Raw genomic sequence first — 25,354 nt, forward strand, 5'->3', positions numbered from 1 at the left:
TTCTGGATTTAGTTATCGAATTCTCCATAGAAACTACTGTTTAACAGCCACAGCATCCTAAAATATTTGAAAAAGATCACTGCAACAGTCTTCCACTTTCGCCTGCCACACATTTATGTAGATGCTTTGGGGCACTATTATTGTTTATAAATCTTTAATGCGGAAGTGTAGCCTTTTTAGGGAATATTCTTGAAGACGACAGCTGCTACCTTGACTGAGATCTGATATCCCTATTTATCTTGGCCAGCAGTGACCATTCAATGAATGTGTGTGAATCAAAGTCAGTTTGGAGTGTAAGCTAAATCTTCCTTCTCCCTTTAGATTTTTATTCCATTTCATTACTTGCAGGCCTTTGTCTTGAACAAGGGCTCTTCTTGCTGTCGTAATATAACTAATGGTAATACTTGAGGTGGTAGGTGCGATCCAGTATGAAAAGGGGTATCTTAATCTTGCCCTCTCGTGGTAAAGTATACTAAATCCAGGATTTAAAAAGCAGACTAAGCATTGATGGGATTAAACATATTACATATCTTTAAGGAAGGCACATGTATTCTTCAGTGTTTAGTGCTAAGTCCTATGTTGAACTAAATCCAAAAATGAGATGTAGATTCTGGCATACTAAAAATGTTGACCTGGATCTCTTGGTCCTTGCTTTGATGTGACAATATTTTTTAGTGCCTGAACAACATCTTGGGTAGAGGTGAAAATGTAACACACAGCCTTTTAATTTCATTGTGTTATTTATAACAATTATGTTAGTCAAATTAGAAGTAAATGGCTACTAATCTTTGTGTGTATGTGTATGTGCGCCCAACAATTCCTAAATGCCACTAGGAAATTAGAGTAATTTTGATATTAAAATGATTACTACCACTTTTGTAATAAACTGATGCGACTTTAGAAGTCTGTCCCTGATATCTTTCATGATTTAGACATCACACAAGCTATAATTGTGCTATTAAAGGAAAGAGAGCTAATCTTTTTGCATTTGAAGTAAGCCCTCATCATCAGACCCGACAAAGCCAGACAGATCAAAAAAGAGTAAAAAAGAGCATTTAAGGAAATTAGTACAAGTGTCAGTTAAAAGGTAAAAATTAATGCACTTATTATTGAAATACAGTTGAAACCTACGTTCTTTTCATTTCTTTGATATTGCTAAAGCATAAAACATTCAATTAACTTTCCATTGTGTTTGGGGGGTAGTGGGGAAAGGCAAAGCATTGTCACTGAAGTGTTAGGTGTGTAGGTGGTATGTGCAAGGCAAAAATGATTAGTTATGAGCAGAGAGTACAGCAAAGGCGTTTACATTGCAGTCGACAAAGCCAGTCAACTCCTATAGTGTGTTCCAGGACTATGTTCTTGCATTTGCACCACTTTTCCTAATGATACGGTACTGAACCCCTGAGAAGGGAGCATGAATTCCTTTCATCTTTACCAAGGAGTGTTTCTTTTCCTGATTATCATTATCTACATCGTTGAAACCTGCATGGTTGTGCACCTCTTTCCTAATAAAAAGTGAATACAGATAAATTGATAATATTTTGGATCATTGAATAATAGTACTTTGCAACATAAGTGAAATAGATACGTTTAATTCGTACTTACCCTCAGCCATAAATATGAATTCCCATGGCTGTATTCTTTTATTCTTTGAAAGCTGTTACTAAGAGTGCTGATTTGTAAAAACTGATCTGGATATTTCAAAATATATCCTTGATTTACAACTCTTATATGTTGGCAACACTAAAGCTGAAAATTTGTAGTAATGCAGTAGTTTTTTCTATCCTTTGTGCTGTTCAAAGGGAAAGCAGCTTCCCTTTTTTTTCCCTTTCCTTTTTTTTACTTTCTTTTTTTCCCCTTCCTTTTTTTCTTCCTTTTTTTTTCTTTTCTTTCTTTCTTTTTCTTTCTTTTGTTTAATGAGAACACTGTAATGATGTAAAATATATAGAGGGACAATTTTTAAAACCATACAAAACAGGAATCCCTCTGAACCCATTCAGCTGGCTTGTTAACAAAACCTTTCTAATATATTGATGAAGATGTTTTCTCTCTATCTCCACCATCCCTACATTTTATTTGAATTTCAGTAATATTAAGATGATGCTGTTATGTTCAACATGCTTTAATTAAAAGAAGTATTTGCTAATTGGCATAAAATATCAGTGTGATTATTTTTCCATATATTTATGATTTTGCAATAAGAGAACAGCTGCTAAATATTTTCTTACATGCTGATTCCACTTAATCAACATTCTTCTTAATGGAGGCAACAAAAGTTAGAAATTGTGTTTTACAAATGCGCTCCATGAAAACATCAGCATGATGACAAAGTCATGCCCTTTGGGGTACAAATGAGCAGGTTTACCGCAAAACACTTCTATATAGATAGGAGATAAATCTTAGTTTAAAAATCCTTTGCTATATTGAGCACCTTCCAGGCCAAATGTGTACTAGCACTTAAAGAAAATATTACCAGTTTTAACACCCAAACTCACTCGATGTTTTGATTATTATTCCTATTAATATGCACATGATAGAAGTTAATGCCATACTGACAGATTTAATGCTTTGTAAATGTGCTGAATTAAACTAGAAAGGTAAAAGCAGCCATTACCCTAAGACCTAAAAGAGAGACACTAATCAGCTGGCTTTTTTCCTCCTATCCTTTTTACAGATGGCTGGGAATACAGGTTTTATTTAAAATGCAAGAGTGGAAAAAGCTTAGCCACAGGAAAAAGAAAAGGTCTTGACCCTTAAATATTGATTCCATTCTATTGATTACAAGAGATGGGGGTGGAGAGACTTTTAAAAAATGTAATCCTAAAAAAGATACAAAGCAGATTTACGTAAAAATCAGCCTGAGCTTTGTTATTTACAGGGCTAAAAAGTTACAGAATAAAAGGCAAAGAGGAGGGAGATCCAGGCACACATGGACACTAGAACTAATATTCAGACCTCATGGACTCAGAAGCCAAAAGCCCTTGCTTCTGCTGGCAGGAGCGCTCTGTCAGTAGACTATGCTGTCCATGGAAGCTGGGATATCTGGCAAGGTCAGGATCCACATTTGCTGCTAGATTCCCTACTATGGGCAAAGAGGCATGTTGCCAAAGCCTCCTTTCTCTTCAGCCATGCTGAACAATATAGCAAGAGCGAGCCCCCCCCCACCCCCCCCCAATCACTAACAAGTCAGGAGAAAAGGTAAGAAGCATGGTTATAACCTTGCATCTTGAACTGAACTTTGGGAGTGAACCAGAAAAAAGCAAGCCAATTGTAGTACAACCTCTAGAAGCATTAAATCTATGCGGATCCTGAAGTGACTGATTCACTTCAGTAAAAGTCTCTGTAATTCTCATTGTCAAAGAACTGAAGCAATTCTGTAGATTAGTGGAAGAACTGCTCCCTTGCAATGTGCCAAAGCCACAAAGAATTTGCTATAGATACGCTGACAAATGGAAACATAAAATAAACACAGAAAAACGTGTAATTCAAGGCAGTAATATATATTTTAAGCTAAACCACTGCTATACTCTCAGCGCGTCTACTTAGCTTTTCCACACTGCATAGCCCAGACTGCTGACAGGACTTTCCCCATTCTTTTGCCAAGAAAGCACAAAATGTGCTAGATTGTTTCCTTGCATAAATTTCTTACAGACTTGTGGAATTGCGCAGTAGACTTTCTTAAAGACATTTAAAGTACACAATATTTGTTGGAGGACTTCTAATCAACAAATTCTGATTTGCAAAATGGGCATATAGTGTAAGACCCAGTCTGGAGACCTGCTGTTCTCCTCTGCTGTGTATAATACTCCCACTATCTTTTGTGGTATTTCTTTGCAGGTATGTTCTCCTCACTGCACAAGCAAGCCTTCCATTCACCAACATTGCTATTATGTGACTACTCCAGCTGTTGGGAGAGGAGGCCACAAGGTGTGAAGAGTCAGAAAAGTAAGGGTCAAATACTCAGGTGAGATCAAGCTACAAATTGTGCATATAAAGTATGTTCCAGTTTTAGCAGTCTGTAGTAACTTTTAAAAGGAACCATGAATCTGGATAGTCAGTATATTGAGGATAGGGCCACACAGCAGCTAGGCACAAGTGATCTGGAACAGCGCTGTGCTTTGCATGGGGTGATTAAGTCCTGCTAAAAAAATAGGGTAAATTAGTCTCTATAGCCTAATACAGGGTAACATGACTGCATTGCTGCCAGTGACCCACTGTCTTGTATATCTCTACATGCCATTCTAACATGCTGTATAGAAAACCACCCTAAACTCTCATGCTAGGTAGTCTGTCCTCATTACAGTGTGCCTTCACTGTTGCTCTTCATTTTTGCTGTCTAAAGACAACTCTGGGTAATATGTTTCCAAATAAGTAGTTGGTTAAGAAGGGTCCTTGGATTTTAAAAGCCACATTTCTTTCCAGATTATTTTCTCCTGGAGTTTTTATTAGTTGCAGTATCATCAGCTAACTCTGCAATCAGCGATCCACTTCACAGCTCAGCTTTAGTGCTAACGAACATGCAAACCCCCTCTTGGTATAGCATCAAGGATGAAATCAAATTATTTAAAGATTTTTTTTTATTTTTTACTAATGTTTACTTCTGCCTGGTTTCTCCTCCATCGAAAGAAATTATGAAGTTTTAAAAGACTGATAATTTCCTTTGTATAAAAATTCGGAAATATGACTTTTTTTGTATGTGCCTACTAAATTAGAACATCCAGGACAGTTGATTTCATCAGTAATGAACTCCCTTTGCAGCAGTTAGTGACAAAAAGGGTTTTCAAGGGAAGTAAATACTTACATATTCATAAACTTTCTCTGTGCTTTTTATGAAACTCCTCAGCAGCTCACACAAAGTGATAAATTAGAAAATGCACTACGTAATAATGGATATTAATCTTTTTTCTCTGTTTTACCTGTCTTTCAAAGAATGAAGATGAGGAAAGTATAAAAGTCCGAATGCAAGCTCCAGAACTCTTCTTGCCTTTGCTCGTTTGTTGAATTGTGGCTGTCATTGCCTTACACACAGGCAGTCTGGCCTCTGCAGCGTACCTGGGAATTGCATTCACTTCAGGTGCAGGACACCCCAGTGGCAAGCCTGGAAGAATGTCTCCAGCCCTGCGGTCAGCCTGGTCGGGCTGTGGGGCTCACTCTGCCAACACCGGCTGCTGAGGGGTGGCCGGGGTGAGAGGCTGCCTGGGCGCCACTGCCCCCCTGCCCCACAGCTCCCACCCGGCTGCAATGAGATGGCTTCTTCGCTTCTGAAGGGCGTCACAAAAATAAAATGCATTAAAGACAGCAAGGTGCTTAGACATTACGTCAGTGGAGGGGGAACATGGGGTCATTTAAGCACCTTAGAACAGAAGCTGATGAATACAGACACAGCTTTGCTTTCTTTGAAGTAAATGTAAATGGGAAAAATGCCCTAGCCTCCAAAAGAGAACGGAGTAGAAGGTAAGAAATTGAAAGGCTGCTACGGTGGTGGCAAAGGCTGGCACGGTATTATTGTAACACTAATGACTAGGAAATAGAGGAGGCTCTACAGCCTGGTTGTATACTACAAACAAGAGTAAAGTTTTTAATGAAATCTTTTAATCTTCAGAGAAGACAATTTATGGGCCTCCTGCTGCCAGGTGCCGAGCCACCCTCTCCTCATAATCTCTCCTGAAACCTGGCCCAGGCCCAGGCAATTTCCTCACAGCCGTGTGGCACCAGGTGCGGGTGGCAGCACTGGGCTCAAAAGCAGTGGCCGTGGGCACCTCCATCTCTATCGGCCCCACAGATCATGCTTTCCTGCTGCTGCAGAAGGGAAGTCAGGGCACATGGCCCAGCTTGCCATGTTGCTGCATGGGGGAGACGGCGTGTCCTCTTTGTTGATAAAACACCTGGAAACGCCATGGGGTTCAAATGATTTTCCAGGGCAACCCCCATTGTCTCCCAGAGTAAACCTTTTTTTCCTAGTAGCTTGTTGATGTTCAGAGGGAGAGAGTGCCTCAGCAAGGGCCTGAGCCTCTCCTCAGGGGCCTTGGTAATACGCTGAGAGCAGCCTGGCTGTTCCTGGCTGCCATGTTGTGGTACAGGCAGCCTGCCGCCTTCACTGCTGCCTGCAGGTTTTGCCTGCCACTGCTCAGTCTGTCACCTGCCCCCTCTTTTTTTTTTTTTTTTTTTTTTTTTTATATCACTTGATGTCGAGGTAGCTCCCTGTGCTCTAGATATTTGCAAGTTTCCAGACTTCCTCAGCAAAGTCCCAGAGAGTCACTTGGCCTTCTATGAGTAAACCCTGGAAGATATAGTCTGCATTTAAAAATTAGTAGAGTAAATTGATGCCTGCAAAAGTGCTGTATAAATCTACACGCAATAATAACAATAGAAAGCTATTAGTTTAGCCATCTAGACTTCCTTACTGCTTTGCCACCACTATGTTAATAATGACGAGTGGAGTGGCAAGAAAAATGGAGCCATTTTTCCTACTGAAATGCACTGAAGGAGTTGATGCTTCTGTAGGAATGGAAAGAAAGATGGTGACTTCTTCCTGGTGAAAAATGGGCAGGGAGTGAAGCTGGCATTTACTGTATAAAAATATTTGTCTAGGTTCATTATTTTCTGTTTCAGTAGACAGGGAAAGAAGTTCTGTTTAGAGGGAAGACCAGTTAATTGGCTATGTTTCTCACCTGCAAAAAGGGGTGGGGTGACTGCTTTAATGTCAATTCAGATTCTCACATTTTGGTTTTAAAAAAAGAAAGAACATAAAAGGAATATCAACTCAATATAAAGTTAATACTAAGTGTTGGTTTGTTTTTTGTTTTTTTTTTTTTTTTAAGAGAGAAGTGAAGGCAGAGAAAGAAAGGAGAAATTGAAGGGGAACTCAACTTTGGAAAGTTATTGCACAGGAAAGGCAAAATGACGTGCATGGGAGGGTAAGTTCAGCAAAGGGACAAGGTGTTTCTGAGCCCTGAGTTCCAATCGCATTCAGTGCTGTGCACCAAAAGCAATGCAAACAGCAAAATCAGAGGTACATAACGATTTTATTAGACATTCTCTGATTTAAAAGGAAAAAAAAAGTACCAGTAGCCCTAGTCTTGCAGTGGCAATAGGATGTCTGTGCCTTTTGCTCGTTATGTTGTTTGAGGATACTAACCTAAGCTTTCATAAATTAGCCTTGGGCCTGTCGTGCCGCTTAACTGCAAGGGCTGGAAGTTCAGATTCCAGATATCCATGTGTTTACAGGCATGCAGCTGGATCTCTGTAAAGCAGACACTTGTATGCATCATATATCCTGAAATCACTGTGCTCTACCCACATACAAGAGTTGTGTTTTCGTGTGTCTTTTTACAATTTCAGGATTACAGAATGTATATTTTCAATATTTAAGTGTACCCAGAGGCTACTCTATGTTTTCTGATCACCCATCCTGCCCAGCCTTACAGATACTCTAATTTATGTCCTGATCCATGCTCTGGGAATTAAGAGTCATGACACTGAATAAGACTGTAAAGAAGTAAAATCTTTCTTTTTTTTTTTTAACCTCTGTATATTGAAGGTACTTATCTTGTTGCATGAATATGGATGATAATTTCTTATGAATATGGAAAGGACTGGGGAGGGATGGGTCAGTGTTTAACTGCTCTTAACCTTTCCACTAAGTTGACCTTACCACAATATGATGCATAGAAGGGGTAAGGCTTAGCTGATTTTCTGTAGAATGCCATTAGTAATTTTTTGCCACATATGTTGGCCCTAAAGCCTTGTTTGCCACCTATATAATTATTAGAAGACTCTTATAATTATATTTGAAATTCTAAGTTGACACTTATGTCACAGTACCATGGCACAGTATTATGTTTAATTTCTCTTTTGTTCATCTCATTTAATGTACTGAAGAATTATACTCAAGAGATCCCACACACTTCTTTTCCTTATCATTCCCAGGTACAAGTTTCTCCCCTACCTGCTAGAACCATCAATGTAATTAAAAAAATAAAAGAAGAAAAAAAAAGCTTGTATAGATTTGCACACTCAAAATGTAAAGTGGATAAACACCCCAATCCACATATTTTATGAAGCTCAAGAAATGGGTTATTGGTATTTCCCTAAGAGGTAGGATTAATGACCCAGTAGTATTACAGGACACTGATAAATTATTTGTGACTTTAACATATTGCACAATCTGAGCTGTTTGGCTCAAATTATGTTCACTTGATCCTTACAAAGAGCAAACTCCCTTTCAATTAGCTTCCTCGTCCACCCTGGCGGACTTGGTTGGGTGTCTCCTGCAGTGCTGCCTTTCATCAAGGTCCTCACTACAAACACCCATGAGAAGATGTTAAATAGCAGGTGACATCCAGGATGTGTGTTCATTCTCAGGTTTCCAATCCAAGGCCTACCTTGGATTGGAACACTCCTGATGCAGCTGTGAAGTGATCATCAATGAATGGTAATAACAGGGTCACACTGTGTGGAAATGGGATAGGATGATCATTTGGATTCCTCAGGTGATGATGTTGTTAGGTCTCTGTACGTTATACCTGATGTCTTGTAAAATCTTGTTAAGTTCATAGCAGTGTTCAGTGCCAATGGGGAGAGTGATCTGGATTGCCTTCAGATAAGACTGTAGAGTGGGAAACATACTTGGATTTAATGCAGTAGGAATGTTGCAGTAGTATTTTGGGATTGTGTTGGGGTGTTTTTAATTTATTATTTATTTTTGAGTTTTCTAGTGGGTTTTGGAAGCAGAGGAATGAGGTCACAAAGACTAAGAACTGTTCAGCCACTGTGAGACAAGTGGAAATGAACTTTTTCTTATTAGTCACTTTCTACTTAGGACATCTAAAAAGCTGAAAACTTTAATCCACCTCCTGCAGATTACTATATGGATTAACTGTTCCAGACAAGCAGTTTTTCTGTGGCAGTAATCCTGGTTTACCACTATTCTTCTGTCATTCTCTAAATATTTAAGTTTCACAATGAATTTGTCAACCAGTAGATATGTTAGAGTCCTTTTAGTGATTGAAAATTGATGTACCAAGAAGGTAAACTAGTTTTCCAGAGATGAGTAAGCACAGAAAGGTCTGATTGGTTTATTGGGCTTATGTGGTTAAGGTGTGCCAATTTCTGTAGCCAAGAGCAGTGCAAAGGAGCAACAGATGTGTCTCCCTCTGCTTTCTAGCCTAACAGACAAGGTTTCCAGTTGTATCAAAGTAGCAGAATTTCTGGATTGGAACTGAAATTTACAGATTGATATCCACAGTAGGATTTTGTTTGCCTGTGAGCAACTATAAATACAGTGGACATAGTGGATAGTTTTGTGTAGCAGTATCTTTGAAGTCAAGCCCATGTTTGAACAGTTGGCATTTTGCAGGTTAAGCGTAAGTCCAGTTACATTATATTTTTATTACTTAAGATTGCAGTAGTAGCAAGGTACTTAGCTCAGTATTGTTATTTTTGTTTATGCTATGCACTTCCAAGATAATTTAATTCAGATAATTTTGTCATAGTGTTAATTACTGTGGACTAGTATTGCATAATACAGAATACTTTCCAAGTAAATTAGCTCTGTTCTGCTGTGACTATCGTCTCTTATTTCACTTAAAGGTTATCAGTTACTACATGGTATGTAGAGTAGACATTCACAGATGCTAGCCTGCAGAGTTTATAGTTTAAACATGCGAAGCAGGTGAAGAGTAAGAAGAGAGGGTTTCCCATGATGTAAAATCAGTCAGGGATGATGTGCAGTCTGCAGGATCTGGTCACTGCCCCATCCATATTGCTGTCCCTTTAGAAGAGCAGCCTAGCATAGATTAAGATACACAAAAGGGGTTTTTTGGTTGTGTTTTGGGGTTTTTTTTGTTTGTTTTTGTAATTATTGTAAAGTAAACGTCAGCTATCCCATCTGCCCCTCAACATAACCGTCATTAATTAGCTGATTTCTTTTAGACATTGCAGCAGAGGTGGATTTTTAAGGATAGATTTCAAAGAAGCGAGGACAGTCGCCTGACAGCTCAGTTCAGGGAGGGCACTCCATGTGTGAGGGGCAGGGTGGAGCTGTGTGTGAGAGAAGCTGACAAACAGCAGAGAAGATTGTTATTGTTGGTGGATTGGGGGTGGGTGGGGTGGGGGTGGGGAGAGAGGGAGAGAAATGCAATTAAAGACAAGAACAGACAAATAAAGAAGGGTGGAGTTTTGAAGAGCCTTGAAGCTGAGGACAAGAAGCATGAACTTGCTGTTGTGAAACCAGGAGGGATTGAAAGGGGCATGAGTGATGTGGTCAGAGCAGACAGGGAATATAACCCTTAAGTAGAGAGAGGAGAAAAAAACCCCACCACCAAAAAATGATGTGCTATCTCTTGATAAGCTCAGAAAGCACAAATTGGCAGAACAACCTCTGCTTCCAAAACCTTTTAGAAGCTGAACAATTTTTGAGAAAGAAAAAAGATGAGAGATGGCATCCAAAATAGCACATTAAAAAAATAAAACCACAAAAAAAAAAAAAAAAAAAAAGCCCAAATCTGAGCAAGGGCATTTGCAGCGCTGAAGCAGAATGTTAATTGAAATCCTACTGTGCCAACAGGAACATTGGAAAGAGACCAGTCAGGATTAGACTAATTAAGATGTCTTTAAAAGAAAGTGGAAGAAAAAAAAATTACTGAAAAAGTGAACAGGTTGGATTGTCTTAAAGAAGAATTTACTGATTACACAGAGAATTCTTAAAGAATTTCTAAAGTGTGTCCATCTTGCAAAACATGAATTGAGGTAGACTGGAATGCTGACATAATTAAAGCAAAGTGGCCTTCTAGGTATTTTTGGGAGCTGATGTCTGGGAATGTGCTGAATAGCAGCTCATTGTTCCCTACATTTTTATTTTGAGGAGAGATGCTAATGGCTACTTTAAGGAAGTTGGTGGCTTCTGTATAACCTGTTGTAGTGGGTTTCTCTGACATGAAATACTTAAGACTCAGCACCACTTTTCCTTGTCTTCACTTGCTTCCATTTGGCTTTGTGTCTGACTGTGGAGAGGGGCAAAAGGAGGTTCACTCTTGAGCTGGTGAATAGAATTTCTTCTTTCATTGAGGTAAGGGTATTGTCTAAGATGACCTTGCCATAACTGTGATAAAGCAGAGATATCCTTCTTTCTGAGCTTTCACTGAACAGTGGTCTAAGGTAGCACAAAACTGCTTATCTGGCACTAGAATATAAGCCATAAAGACAGGGATAGCATTTCAGCTTGCCTTTGCTAGGACTAGTGTGACGTGGAATACACAGATATCAGTCTGAGATCATTGGCAGAATCTGCGTTTGCCAGGCAGCTTCCACAACTGGAGTTGATGACCCACATCCAAGTCTCCTACAGCCCTTGGGAAGACAACCATTGCTCCTGATATTACAGAGTGATAATGGCATTTGACAGAAGAAACCATGAATATTTTAATCCTTTAAAAGGAGTAAAGAGTATGTCTAGTGTTGAGTCAAGCTGTTTGAATTATTCAGCGTGAATAAGTGAGCCAATTTATTGGACCTTTTCCTTGTTCACAGATCGCTCACAACCTCATCCTTCTTTCCATGACCAGAGTTGCTTTTCTCAAGTGTTCTGCAAATAGTTTATACAAATGTCAGCCAATGGAACTTGTGATCTCTTTCCTTCAACCATTATTAGCTGTTAGCCTTGCATAATTTTCCAAATTATTGCTTTTCTGTGCTTGGATGGCAGGGCTTTTAAAGTGGGGGGAAAATGAAGTAGTGAATCTTGAGTAAATATACTTTTGTGCAAATACTGTTGTACAAAATTTCAAGTATGTCTATTTGTGCATAAAAGCAGCCACTACCTCTATAACCGTAAGAACATATAAGATCTAGCTGACAAGTGGATTTTAATGGGACTTGAATTGTGTAATAAGCGGAGCCTTCTCAAGAGTGAGGGTCTTGTGTTGGGTAGATCCATTTATGATTAGCCATGAAAATCTCTTGGCTATTCAGAAAAGCACAATATCTAATGTACACTTACTGTGTTCAGCAATAATTTAAAAACCTGTCTGCATATTTTATTGGAGCTGAATAATTGCAAATTTGATGAAGAGTGAAGATGAAAAGTTTTAATATGGTAAAATAAAAGCGAACTCAAGGAATGTTTCAGAGCCTTGATTTTATACTATTCAACTTGCTTGCATTTTGCACTGGTGTATTTATTTACCAAAGCTACGGCCTTTCTACAAAAGTGCTTTGTAATGACATTCTTGGGAGGTCTGCAGCTTGTCTCGCAATTATACATTTATGAAGTCAACCCAAATGAGTAAGTCTGTCAGTATAAAATCTACATGTTGATATAATACCTTTCTTAGCATCTGATATGAAACTACATGCAATAGGAAAGCCAGAATCTTTCTAGAAAATAGCACAGACAGTAAATCCCATTCTAAGCCATTTATCTAAGCAAAATGGAGTGTACAAGGTACTAAACTAGCCTGACAACCTGTATTTAGTGTAATGATTTATTTGCTCTTTGGCAAGCTCTAACCATTTACTATTAACTATTGCAGAGGAAAGGTAAGGTTATTATTACCTCATAAAGTAAATAGTGATACTTAACAAAACAGAACATCTGCTTCCCTTATTAAAATATTTTGACAGATTTAAACTGGTTAACATTTAATCTCATTTGTTAATTATGGAAAGTAATAGTATGTGTTCTGAAGACACAAAAATAAATATTTTTGTGATTAGGAAACTTGTTACATTCCAACAATAATTTTTTTTCTCAGGGTTCTCTTCTTAATCTGAAAATAATGTAGACATTACTTTGGCATTCTTGTAAATACTGAGGCTACTTGGAACTAAGCCTACTAGTTTTAGATGGCTTAAATACCCAACCCTTATTTATTTTACTGGCATGTAAAACAGGGAAATATAAAAACAGTTTTCTGTGCTTAGCAAAACAGGTTGATATATGGGAATCTAAGGGGATAGGCCACAGTGTTTTCCTGTTTTGAGAATATAATCAGTGCTTCACCACTAGATATTTAAATTATCTATTTATTTATTTATTAAAAAGAACCTGAAAATATTCTATTTGTATATTTTAATGGCTGAGGACAAGAATTGAAAACTAGCACAGTAAAACAAATCATTAGTTTTCAGACAGATCTGCTATTTGGTCCAGTCCACTACACAGCTGCATGACTGCAAATGGGTTACCCCAAGAGAGGAGGCAGGAGCAGGGAGACAAGAACAGCCAGACTTTCCCCGTCTGTGACTATGGGTTCACACTCACAGAATGATCAGAGTTGGAAGGGACCTCTGGAGATCATCTAGTCCAACCCCCCTGCTAAAGCAGGTTCACCTAGAGCAGGTTGCATAGTCTGGATGGGTTTTGAACATCCCCAGAGAAGGAGGCTCTACAACCACTCTGGGCAGCCTGTTCCAGTGGTCTGGCACCCTCGGGGTAAAGAAGTTATTCCTTGAATTCAGAAGGAACTGCTTGTGCTTCAGTTTGTGCCTGTTGCCTCATCATTGGGCACCACTGAAAAGAGCCTGGCCTCATCCTCTTGACACTCACCCTTAAGATATTTGTAGACATTGGTAAGTTCCCCTCTCAGTCTTGTCTTCTCCAGGCTAAACAGTCCCAGCTCTCTCAGCCTTTCCTCACAAGGGAGATGTTCCAGTCCCTTCATCATCTGCGTAGCCTCCGCTGGACCCTCTCCAGCAGTTCCCCGTCTCTCTGGAACTGGGGAGCCCAGCACTGGACTCAGCACTCCAGGTGTGGCCTCACCAGGGCAGAGCAGAGGGGCAGGATCACCTCCCTCGACCTGCTGCCCACGCTCCTCCTAATGCTCCCCAGGATCCCATTGGTCTTGGCCACAAGGGCTCACTGCAGGCTCTGTGACTGTGGCTTTTATTTTTAAGATGCTGTGCTCTTTGGCAAGTAACTCACTGCTCTACACTTTTTCTGCCTTCCCCCATGCTAAGTGTTTTTCTTGTCTATGTAGAAAAGTTTTCAGCAGCAGGGTTTTTTGTCTTACGACACTCACACAGTATCCAGAGTAGTGAGGACTGTTTCTCAGCTGAAGGCTATCAGTGTGGAACACAGACTCAAAAAATTTGGATGTGACTTTGTGTAAATGGAACTAGTCTGCTTTGCACCAGCTTCATCATTACATGCGGTAGAATGTCCGAAATATCTATGCTCATCAACTTTGTTTTATATAGCACTTTTTCTGCAATCTGTCAAAAGCATTTTAAAGAACAATAGCTACTGAGTTGAATAATCAATTATAGATAATAATACAGTACAGTACAGATAGCACAAAGTGTATAATTATAGTATTTGATTTGGTTCTGTTAGAAGTCAGTGGCAATTTAATGTTCACATCATCAGTGGAAACAGGAAGCCCACTGTAGATAAATGCTCAGCATAGAGTTAGTTGTGAAGTCTGTATTAACTATTCACAAATGTCCTGTAAAATTTCAGCTTAAACTGGATCTTTCTGTGTGGAGTCTTGCCTCAAAGATGATCTAGAGCAGTTTAAGGTAATATTAGTTTATCCTTTTTCAATTTAAGTACTGACTTTCTGGCCTCTCTGTGGGCTGTATCTGTATTTAAAATGTCATCTAAGATCTGTGATTACAACCTGGAGTATAATCTATGCAGTGGACTTCACCAGTTCTTTTATACAAATATTCACAAGCAAATTGCAATTTTCTCAACATATATGACATTCTTAGAAGTTCATGAAAGCAGCTTTTCCTGAGCAGTCCTCCCCACCTTTTTCTTTTAACCTGAAACTTGCAACTAATCCCTAATACAGAGAAATGTAAAATATATAGCTTAGTTGTGACTGGTGATGTGATTTTCATGGCCTTGTTTGTACTTCAGCTGGATAAGTGGAAGCCTTTTAATCTGCTTTCTGCTGCAAGGATTTTGGAAAGTGTGGTTTTTAAATCGTATCTCAGTGAATTGTAGAACATGTAAGCTGAAGATTCACTGTCCCTGAACATTTCTGCTAATTTGATTGCGTGATCACTGTGAGAAGATGTCTGGAGAGTGTTTATGTCTAGATTCAAATGGGTATTCATATGATTTTTTTCTTTCCACACAATTAATGAGTTTTCAGAGTATAATCTGTGGATCTTTCCTTTCTCTGTGATCTATGTGTTCTTTGCGCTGTTCTTGTTTTTTATCTCTATTTTTGTATTTCATGTATATTTTTCATAGTTTATCTTGATTCTGCTCACATGTCTAACCTCCCTCTGTGACCTTTCTGACAAGATCTTGTGACTAAAACCTGTAGAACCAATAGTCATGGGCAGGATTGGGCCTATAAATTGTACATATTCCATCCCATTTGTCTCAATCTCCAGATTGTCCTCCAAGTCATGATCCCATCTTTGTCTGAATGAGGTTTTGAGTATTTCCTTCTCTGTGTTAGCCTGAAGCAGTTGTGACACTCAGGACCTCAAGAGATCATTTTCTAAAATATAAAACTTGATCCTTTTAATTATTTCCATTTATTCCACATACAGTTTGTGGTTTGTTTTTTTTAATCTAGGCCTAGCAGAAGTATAGAAGGATATATATTCTCTGAACCTGTTTTCTTAGTTGCTTTCATTTTGTGGTTTCTTCACTTCTGTGTAAGTTTAAGCTGCTTTCTCTGTGTACGGATTTTTGAAACTGCTTTAAACAACTGTCAGAGACCTACCTCCTCTGCATAAAGTGTGTAGGTGAGCTCTTATAATCAAGTTTGAAGAGAGACGTAGGTTAAGAATTTATGCTCTGTCAGCCACGTGGGAAGTGGTAGAAGAACAGAAGCTGGCCACTTAGTACAGCCCATAGAAATGTGTAGCAGTTACTATCTGCATTGTTAGCTTCAGATCTAGTCTTACAGATAATAAAAAACTTCAAAATATTAACCCTTCCAATGCTCCTAGATTGTTACTCAATCTTTTCTCTGATTTCATTTTTTTTTTTTTAATTTCCTCCCACTCTTTGGTTTTTACAAAAAAAGACATTCCCATCCTAAGTAATTACCACCCTTCTTTTACAGCCTTACAGCTCCATAAGATGAGCTATTGTGCTAAATAATTAGCACATGCCATTCAGAATATTATAAGAATTATATGCAACATCAAGCAGGAACTATACACTGACACATGACCGTATTTTCCATGAAGCTGCACTAAACAGAAATTAGGTATTAGCAACAGGTGCATTTAAAACAAGTTATTGATTGTTAGGGGGAAAAAAAAAAGAAAGAGAACAGTGTCATATTCAACCATTAACACTGTAAAGCATTTTAAAGTTTGCAGTGATTTGAACCGCGACCTCCTTGAACATATCCTTTATTCATTTGCATACACAAACATTAATCCTGTGCTTGAACACAAAAATGCATTTACATAAAATCTACATCGTGATTTATAATTTATTAAGTAATTGTGGCTGAGATGTTATTGGAAACAAAGAAAACAACTATATTTAAATGCCAGTCTCTAAGGGAATATAACATATAGCAACTTTTTAATAAGGAACAGGAAATCTTTTTCCTTCCAGCATGTCACTAATTAACACAGATTTTCTTTTCTATATATTTATTTTTTCAAGGAATTTTGTGCTCTGAGGTGAGCTATACTACAATATATGGAGACCCTGGAGATTATATTCTCTTCTTAAATAGGGGGTAATAGATTATCACAAGGTATATCCTTACATTGCCCAGCTAACATGCTAGGTCAATCCTATTAGAAGATTTCTGCAGGGTATACCTTACTTGTGGATCCCAGTTAAAGATGGGCGCTGAGCCATGCAAATGTAGTAATTTTGGCACTTGAAAACTGAGAACCCAATGCACTGAGGGAAGCTAAGGTGATTGGAAAGGTCTCTGGTGAATTCAGGCAGCAGATGAGCAGGGAGATTTTACATTTTAGATTTGGGATGAGATGCCTAAAGCACCAGTTTGATGGCATTGGAAACAGTAGCAGAAGTGGGTTGTTTTTTTTTTATTTTTATTTTATGAAATTAAGCCCTTTGTATGTGTCCAGATCCTCTAGCCGTTCCTGCCTGTACAGAGCATAGGACTTGGCTAAGGTAGAGTCAGCTGCATCCTGGGATTTCCAGAACATCCTTGTAGAGAAATCTACCTCCTAGTTTCCCTTGGCATTCTAAGCACAAGTTATTACTGGGAGGTGAGGAATGGCTTCAAAATGTCTCAGGGAAAGACCTCAGGCCATATTTACTTTGAACTTGTTCCTTGTGTTCTTCTCCCCCCTTAGCAGCCTCCTGTCTCAATTTTTATCTAGTGCTGGATTACTTCATAGAGTCTCTCTTGCTCTTCCAATAGGTTTAGCATTTGTTCAATCTGTATTTGAATCAACAGTATTTGAATTGTCCTGCAGGCTGCAAGGCATAAAGTCAATTGAAAGCACAGGAGGGAGAGACCTGGAGTCAGCCTTGTGTTCAGAGCCACTTTAAATCTTTTCAGTTCTGTAGGCAACATTAAATGGATAAGGGACTGTAGTCCCAGCTGGTTTTTTTCTTTTGTCAGGATGAGTAACAGTAAGGCGTAGAACTGGGTGGAGAACTTGGGATAGTCATGCTGGCTGCTTCTGGAGGGGAGAGCACTGTAGGGGAGGGCTGATCTTAGCAGCAGCCTTATCTCTTCCTCTGCACTAGTGGTCCTGACCTTGGAGACATTTTGAGACAGTCCTCAGAGGTAATTGGCCTGGATTCCAGGGATTTGGCTAAAGCAAAAAAAGGGTAGATGCAAGTCTCCATCAGTATCGTTTGTGCTCATAACTTTTTCTTGCAGTCGTTTGTAAAGACAAGCTTGACCCCAAGGCTGAAATGGTCTCTAGAGGTTTTGTGATCAAAATATTTAGGAAGCTGATGAACTCTGAAGATGTCCTTGCTGAGCATGATCAAAATCTAGTTTATTAAAGGCTTAGTAACTGACCAAATATAGAAGAATTTCCAAAGTGGTACCATAGATGCAGCAGTGACCAATGAAAGCCCCTGCCCTGAATAATTCACCATTTGAGACAGATGGCACATAAAGAATGTTTTAACCCAAATTACTAAAATTTGGCAAGATTTTATAACTAGCTTTGTGTGGTGTCTTACCTTAAATCATCAGCTTCACCTCTAATGGTGGTTATAGGTGGTCTCTGAACTTGGCACTTTATGCATGTCACAGGCTCTGGATTGAGGCAGAATTCACATCCTCAGCAGCAAACTGAAGGCACATAAGTTCTGTGGTGGATCAAACATGTTATTCTTTAGCTTAATATTTGAGCAGGATACTTTAGAAATGAGGTTTAAATAGTTCTATGTGTTCGGTGAAGTGAATATCACTTTATAATTTTCCTTTGATAACAAATTTCTAGGCCTTCAGAAAGCTGAAATTTGTTTGATTATTAAAGGTTCATTTTGAGCATATATTCTGTTTAAATTTCTTTGGAGGCTGGGAGGAAACTGTGTAGAAGACAAATGAACTAAACTACAATTTGTGGTTTGCTGCTCTTACAACTTCTCAAGCCCATGAAGTTTCAGATGGATTTATTGATACTTTGAAAAATATGTAAAAATAAATAATCAGCTGTCACTCCCCATATATATCCTCTGTTACCTTTAACATTCTTACGTCAGATTCTATAAACTCCAGCAAGAGTCTCTTTATGCTATGTACAGCTTGGCAGCTTTAATGACGCACATTAAGACTTCTGGCAAAAAATGTTTTGAAAGCCCTGATAGAAAAAATCCTTGGATTTTTTGGAATAAAATGGTTCAAGGTGGCAAAGTCCATGGAAAACGTTTTCCAGAGGGCTGGGCAAACAGCTGCAGGCCAGCATGCTTCTGCTCTGTATAAAATTCCACAGTGGAAAACATCTTTCAGTAGTAAGGAAGCTAATACAGTAAATCAATTTACTCTGTCTACATATACAATTATAGTCTTTCACAGCAGTACTTTTTAATGAATTTTTAATATGGAATTACTATTTTCTGGTTTTATTTTCCTCCCCATCTCCTTTTCTTTAAGCTCCAAAAGGACGTTTATCTCTACAATAGAAAACTGGGATTCTGACCATGGTTATGCTTGTGCAAAATTCCATAAATGACAGAAAAGCTTTTCTGGACCATTAGCTGTGTGCTTGAAATCAAAGCTGGACTTGTTAGTCACACAATAGTAAGGATGTTGAAGAAGCCAGGTATATTAAAAAAAATAATCAGAATTATGGATGACTCTTGGCTATGTTCATTCTTGCTGCCAGGTGATGTGTGGATCTGTGCTGAAGGACAATAGTTTGAAAATTTGGGTGAAAATTTTTGCTTCTGTTTTACATTTATAAGCTCAGTTTTGCTCACATACAGGCTTACAAATTCCTTTTAAGTCACAACAGAGAATCCCACTGTGAAATCTATCTTTAATGTTGAATTAATATTAACTATGCTTAGAGCCTGGAAAAAAAAATTGAGTGGGCATACCTTCTAGAACAAACTTTGCATTGTTTGTGATGGCTGAAAGCATAAAAATACTTTTAAAGATGTTACTCAGTAACTGCAACAGTAGTTTCTGAGGTTTTAATATAACATTAATAATTAAAAGTAAAAATAACTACATAAAATTTTAAAATTCATGTCTCAAGTTATGACAAAATTTCTTATGTAAGAGGTTGTCTATGTTATAGACATATATACCTGATATTCAAACGATTCTTTTTATTCTCCCAATGTTCCTTGCCTTAAATGAAGTTGGTGGTCTTCAGCATCTTGTTCTGAACATAGCTGAACTGGCTGAAGAAATTACCACCTCTGCCTTTCCTCCATCTGTTTGCTATAGTTCCTGCAACAGAAATTACCACTACTTCAGTCCCTTGCATATTTATTTTTTTTTGCGTAATCCTCCCTAACCTACATTATTCAAAATCAGCTGTGTTTGAAACCCCCTGCTCCCTATCATTTTGACAGGAGAGGAACTGGAGGGTAGCTACACGTGCAGTTACATTGGCAAATCTGCAGGAGTGCTAATCTCTCTTTATCTCAGCTGCACTGTGATGCAGCCATAACTGTAAAATTGCTAGTCTAGATAGTATTGCCAAGTCCAAGCATTGGCAAAAATTGTGAGTTTGACTCAAAATTCATGAGACTTAAAAAAAATATAAAAAATCAATGCATTTGAAAGTCCTTTTATTTACCTTCTGTTTTTTGGAAAAGGCAGAGTTCACATTTCTAAACTTTAGTGATTTTGAGAGCTAGGACTTGGTTCTGTTTTAAAATAAGCTGAGGTGCAATAGTGAATAATTTGATTCCAGCCGCTGTGGGTCATACAAAAACATCACCAAATTCTGAGACCTGACACTAAATCACCCCGCTGTACAGCATACGGGGACAAAGCATTCAAGGTGAAATTCTGAGGTTGCTCTGTCCTGTTAAAAGATCTAGAATGACCTTATGAGCTCCTAAAATTTCTTTGGGAAGAAGGTCTTTCCACAGGAGTCATTATAGAATGAGGACTTCTGAGGACATCTTTGCAAGCCAGATGGTAACCAAGGACAGAAAGAGCCCAGCGAGGGAAATGTTGGAGTATGCAGTGCGATGACAGTTTAGCAGATTATAGTACAGCCTCAAGCTGCTAAAGTGGTGCCCCGAAGGTGATCTAGGTTAGACTATGCTACAGAAGCAATATACTTCAAGTTATCCAGATTCCTTCTGGGCTCTGATTTCCTCAATCTCTGTGCTGGCTCAGCAGAGTTTTTTGTGTACTGCTTTAGCAGAATTAAAACCCCAAAATTAGAAAAGGTGAAATGGAAGGGTAGCTTTGCTGACATACTCTATGTTTTTAGGTTGTTTGTTTTTTTTAAGGCCAGCAGCTCTCTATATGCATATGTAGTTATACTCATGTTCTGAGGTATGTATGACAAAGGCCACCCTGAGGGAGGTATTTACCTCTTAGGAATTTTCTTCAGAGAAAGAAAAGAAAGCACAGAGAGAGGCAGGGAACAGGTAGTTAAAGGCAATAGCAAAATACATTGTGCTAAAATTGTGATTATTCTCAGAGCTCTAGCAAAACCCATTCTCAGATCATGTTCTACAGCCAAACTGCATCTCACACAAATATTTTTGGCTTTGTTTGTAAACTGCCCTGCTTAGATGCACTAAGAGTGCTTAGTTGAGGCTGTCAATCAAAATCAAAGGGAGTCTTCCTAACCAGGAACTGCTTAACATTTCTTCTCGAAGGTCAGACTAGCTTTTCTGGGACCATGCTGTTTGAGGAATGAGAATCAATTTAAGTTTGATATATTTGGAAAGAATGTGCGCCTCTGCAGGCCAGTATAGATGCACCACAGATCACCTACCTGGATCTTTGCTAGCAGTTTGCAGCTGCATAGCCCCACTTTTGGCCTAGTATGAAGGGAGGAGCTAAACAAATATGGGTCAAATTTTAGGAGAAACTGAATTCATGGAGGTACCTGAAGTTTAAATGTGTAGGCCTTCGACAAAATTAAGTTAGGACAAATATTAAAACTTCAACATTTTTAAGAGCTTTGGTGACTTCTTTGTTACTGTGGATAAATGTAGGAAGGATTTTTCTCTGGGATTATATAGATTCCATTTTGCAAAGTTTTTATCTGCAAGGTAAAAATCTAGTATAAATGTGCAGGTCCCTAAATGTGGCCGAGTTCTTTTATTCATATACAGTGCAGTTTATAACAACCACATTTAAATTGTTACCTTGGACTATCATCTGCATGAACACAAAAGTAAGAATTAGGAGTTAGATCTTCATTTGTGCCTGGATAATGCAGAACAACTGGTGTTACAGTTGCAGTAGAGATATGCCCAGCTATGGATGCCTCTGAAACCAATGACCAGTATCACAATTGAGACTTTCTTTTCACTTATTACATAGACAGCTTACTTCTTTTTTTAATTTGGCTGGTGGATTTTGTAGTGAGAGAGACCAAGCCAAGGTGGAACAGTAATGACTACATACTTTTGCAGTGCAGACAGATACAAATGAACACCTTAGTCAAGAGATGATACCTGCTGTTCTGCTAAGACTTGCCTAGTTATCATTAAGCTCGTATCAGCCATATAAACTGTAATATTTAAACATAGTGCTTTTGATCAGCATCTTCTTTTAAAGAGCTGTTTAGGAAAAGGAACAATTCTGTGTAACTTGAGCTGTATTATTACGGTTGTTAAATACAGATTGTTTGTTGGTCACGCAGCTCCCATGAGAATCCTCATAGAAACTGGTGGTCAGAGGTGCTGAGTAGGTGTTTGAAGTGTCAAGTTACATATGGATATGGCCATCTCATTTTAACTAAAAAGTAAAGGAAGTCTGACATATTATGAATGTCATTATGCATTAATGAAATTTTGGTTCCATGTTTAAATATGTGTTGGACAGCTGAAAGTAGATCTTTATAGAACAACATTTCTCCTAAGGCTGGAACTTTGTAATGGAAGAGGCAAATTTTACACTGTAATTATAAGCCTCTGAAAGCAGGGTTTGCAAGGGAAATGCTGACAGACTCTTTACTACCATGTCACTAACAGAAACTATATAATACATGCATTTAATTGGCTAGTTAATAAATGTTGCACTTTTTTGAAGAGATTCTGAGTCATACACACAGTGAAGTGACTTTGAACAAGAAAAAGATGTAAGGGATGCATAGAGAGGTTTTATTATCCACTGAAAATACAGAGAACGAAGAGACAAGGCTATTAATAATTCTGTTTGTGTATGTGATATAAAACATGATAAGCAGAATGAATGCAATAATAAATACATATTTACTGATACACATTATTTCCTCTGAAGTGTTAGTCAATATGTAATGAGAGGGTTGGTGCATTTTGTAATAAATTCATGGTTGAAGTTAATTGTGTTGTATTTATAGCCCATAGAGGTGGTTCTCATTTTAGATCAGGACTTTCCTTGGTAATGTACTAATAACCACAGGTTCTAAGAGGCTAAACTGAGACAAATACAGAAGAATTCAAAACAAAACATGCAGGGGTTCTACATAAAAGTCACTGAACGGAACAAACAAACTCCTTAAGATAGAAGAGAGGCACACACATGTAAAAGTGAAGGATTGTACTTACTTTCATCTATTTTTACTTTGCTTTATCTTTTCCACTTTGGAATACTATATTCTGGGCATTCTGAATTTGCATTAATGTATGTGTTATATATTATTAGATCCCAATCCATGGTCCATTTGAACTTCAGGTGAGACACAGGTATTGTAAAAGAATATGTTTGTTCTTTGCCAAGAAGAAACATATTTCAGTGCTAAAATTAGGTGTTAACTGGAAGTTAGATGCACTCTCATGAACTTGCGATATGTCTGTTCTCTACATCTTGTTTTAAATTTAATATCTTCCCCAAATATATTAAAATGAAAGTTAGAAAGACATATACCCTTGCTGACAGAACTGACTCTGCCCTGGGCTTCTGCTTTGATTCCCTCTCACAATATGTTTCTTGCTCCATTCTGAAGAAATACAATGGATATTGACCGACTGGCAGAATTCCAGTAGCTGCATATGTGCTGGGCAGCCTTCTTCTGTCATCCAGAGTGCAGTTTTGCTTGTGGTCTGTAGGGAAATATTGCAATAAACTGATACAGTCTCATGGCTGAATTCCTATCGTGTTACTCATTTTATTCAGGCAAAATGCCAGTTTACTTGAGTGGGAATTATGCCTGAGTGGTAACAGAGTATAAGGACTTCAAGGTTTTGTGTTTGGAGAGTACAAGGCATTAAACCATAGAGATATACTTTGCTGTTCATTAAAGGAAGCATTTTTTTTTTCTCCCAGTGAAATTCCTCCACTATTCAAAAGGGAATGTAAGTAAATAAGCAATTTTTTCATTGTTAATGATAATTTCCATGAACTACAATGGAAAGGAAGGTCTCTCAGAGAATGACAAAAGAAAACCTGAATTGGAGAAAATCCCAGTAACAATGTTGATATTGTCTTGAAAAAAGTTTCCTTTCCTTGAGCAATCCCAATTTTAAATTTATCCCTGTGAGGAAACCCACGTATCTATGTTACATGCTGTTTAATTCTGTTTTATGCAAGCATAGTATGCTTTAGACTTTTTAATTTAAATATTTCAAAGAACCAATTTATGGCAGAGGTGTTACTTTCCTTCTTAAGTACATATTATGCATTTTTTATTACAATTTTGCTACAGCCAAATGTCTTAAAAGCCTGATTCACAAACCACTTCACTGCTCTTCAGGAATGAAAAACAAAGAGTATACACTCAGAACGTGACTTACCTTTTGAAATGTTGTAATGCCTTAGAAATTAGAGTAATTTAGACCTGGCTTTTATTTTTAGGTTTCAGAGTATTTTGGCATTTAGTTTATTTGGTTTGATGATTATCATTTGATGTATCTGTGGTTATTTAAAAATGCTGTCTCCATGACAGCCTTGTAAATGAACCTTTTGACTCATACATGCACTCTTTCTTTTATAAATAAAGCTTATTCACAGAAAAAGCTTGCAATGAAAATATGTACAGTTTCTTTTACTGTGAGAATACCATGTGGCTTAACCCATGGTTACCATTGAGTAAAAGTGATTCTGACACTGCATATTTCTATGTGATTCAGGGAGAAAATTGATCCATTAAGTGACAGCCCCCTAAACTGATGCAGCTTAAGAAACAGAAGTGTTTTTGTAGAACTGTGAGGGTTCAGAGGGATATCCCAAACTTGGCTGGTAACAGAGAGAGTGATTTGCTATTCATGACTGAGCACTAGTCTCTTAAAGTTCTCCTAGAAAAAATTGGTCATTGGTCATGCTGGATGGGACTGGTTTGAATGCTGAACTTCAGCTAAGCAGCCCTCTTGTAGATTTGTTACCCAGGATGTAAGGCTGAGTATTTCTAAGTCTTTCTGATCTGATATCCTACTTCTAACTGGCAGCAGCTGCATCAGTGGACGTTATAAGGAACTCCAGGACAGCAGTGTAATCCATAATTTCCTAGGCCTTGTGCAGACAGCAACATAAAATTTGTGTTTAGAGAACAGGAAACCTAAGTTGAACTTTGCTGTCAGGACACACTAAACTAGTCATGCGCTTGTCTCCACCAGCAGGTATAGCTTGGTAATTGGCTCATGTTAACTAAGGCATACTAACATTATGCTTTAGACAAGGCCTTCCACTTGATTCATATCTAGCAGTCTGATGAAGTATACTGATTGTTTTAATTGGATGCTGAATATTTTATAAGATATTACATATATTTCTATCCACGTGTATTTATAATTAATTTATTTTAATCCTGCCAAACTCCTGTTTTCAGGGAAAGAGTTGTTGGGGTTTTTTTTCTGACATGCAGTTGC

General features: G+C 38.1%; 1 long non-coding RNA gene across 1 annotated transcript in view; it reads left to right on the plus strand.

Annotated features, from left to right (window-relative positions):
• Positions 1-10,497, plus strand: part of LOC308067967 — a 168,441-nt gene extending 157,944 nt beyond the window's left edge. The window contains exon 2 of the long non-coding RNA XR_013929792.1: positions 1-10,497. This exon is cut by the window's left edge and continues 52,352 nt beyond it. This is a non-coding gene — a long non-coding RNA (uncharacterized lncRNA).
• Positions 10,498-25,354: the final 14,857 nt, after the last annotated feature.

This window comes from Falco punctatus (assembly GCF_963210335.1).
Source record: "Falco punctatus genome assembly, chromosome: 7".
Classification (NCBI taxonomy): domain Eukaryota; kingdom Metazoa; phylum Chordata; class Aves; order Falconiformes; family Falconidae; genus Falco; species Falco punctatus.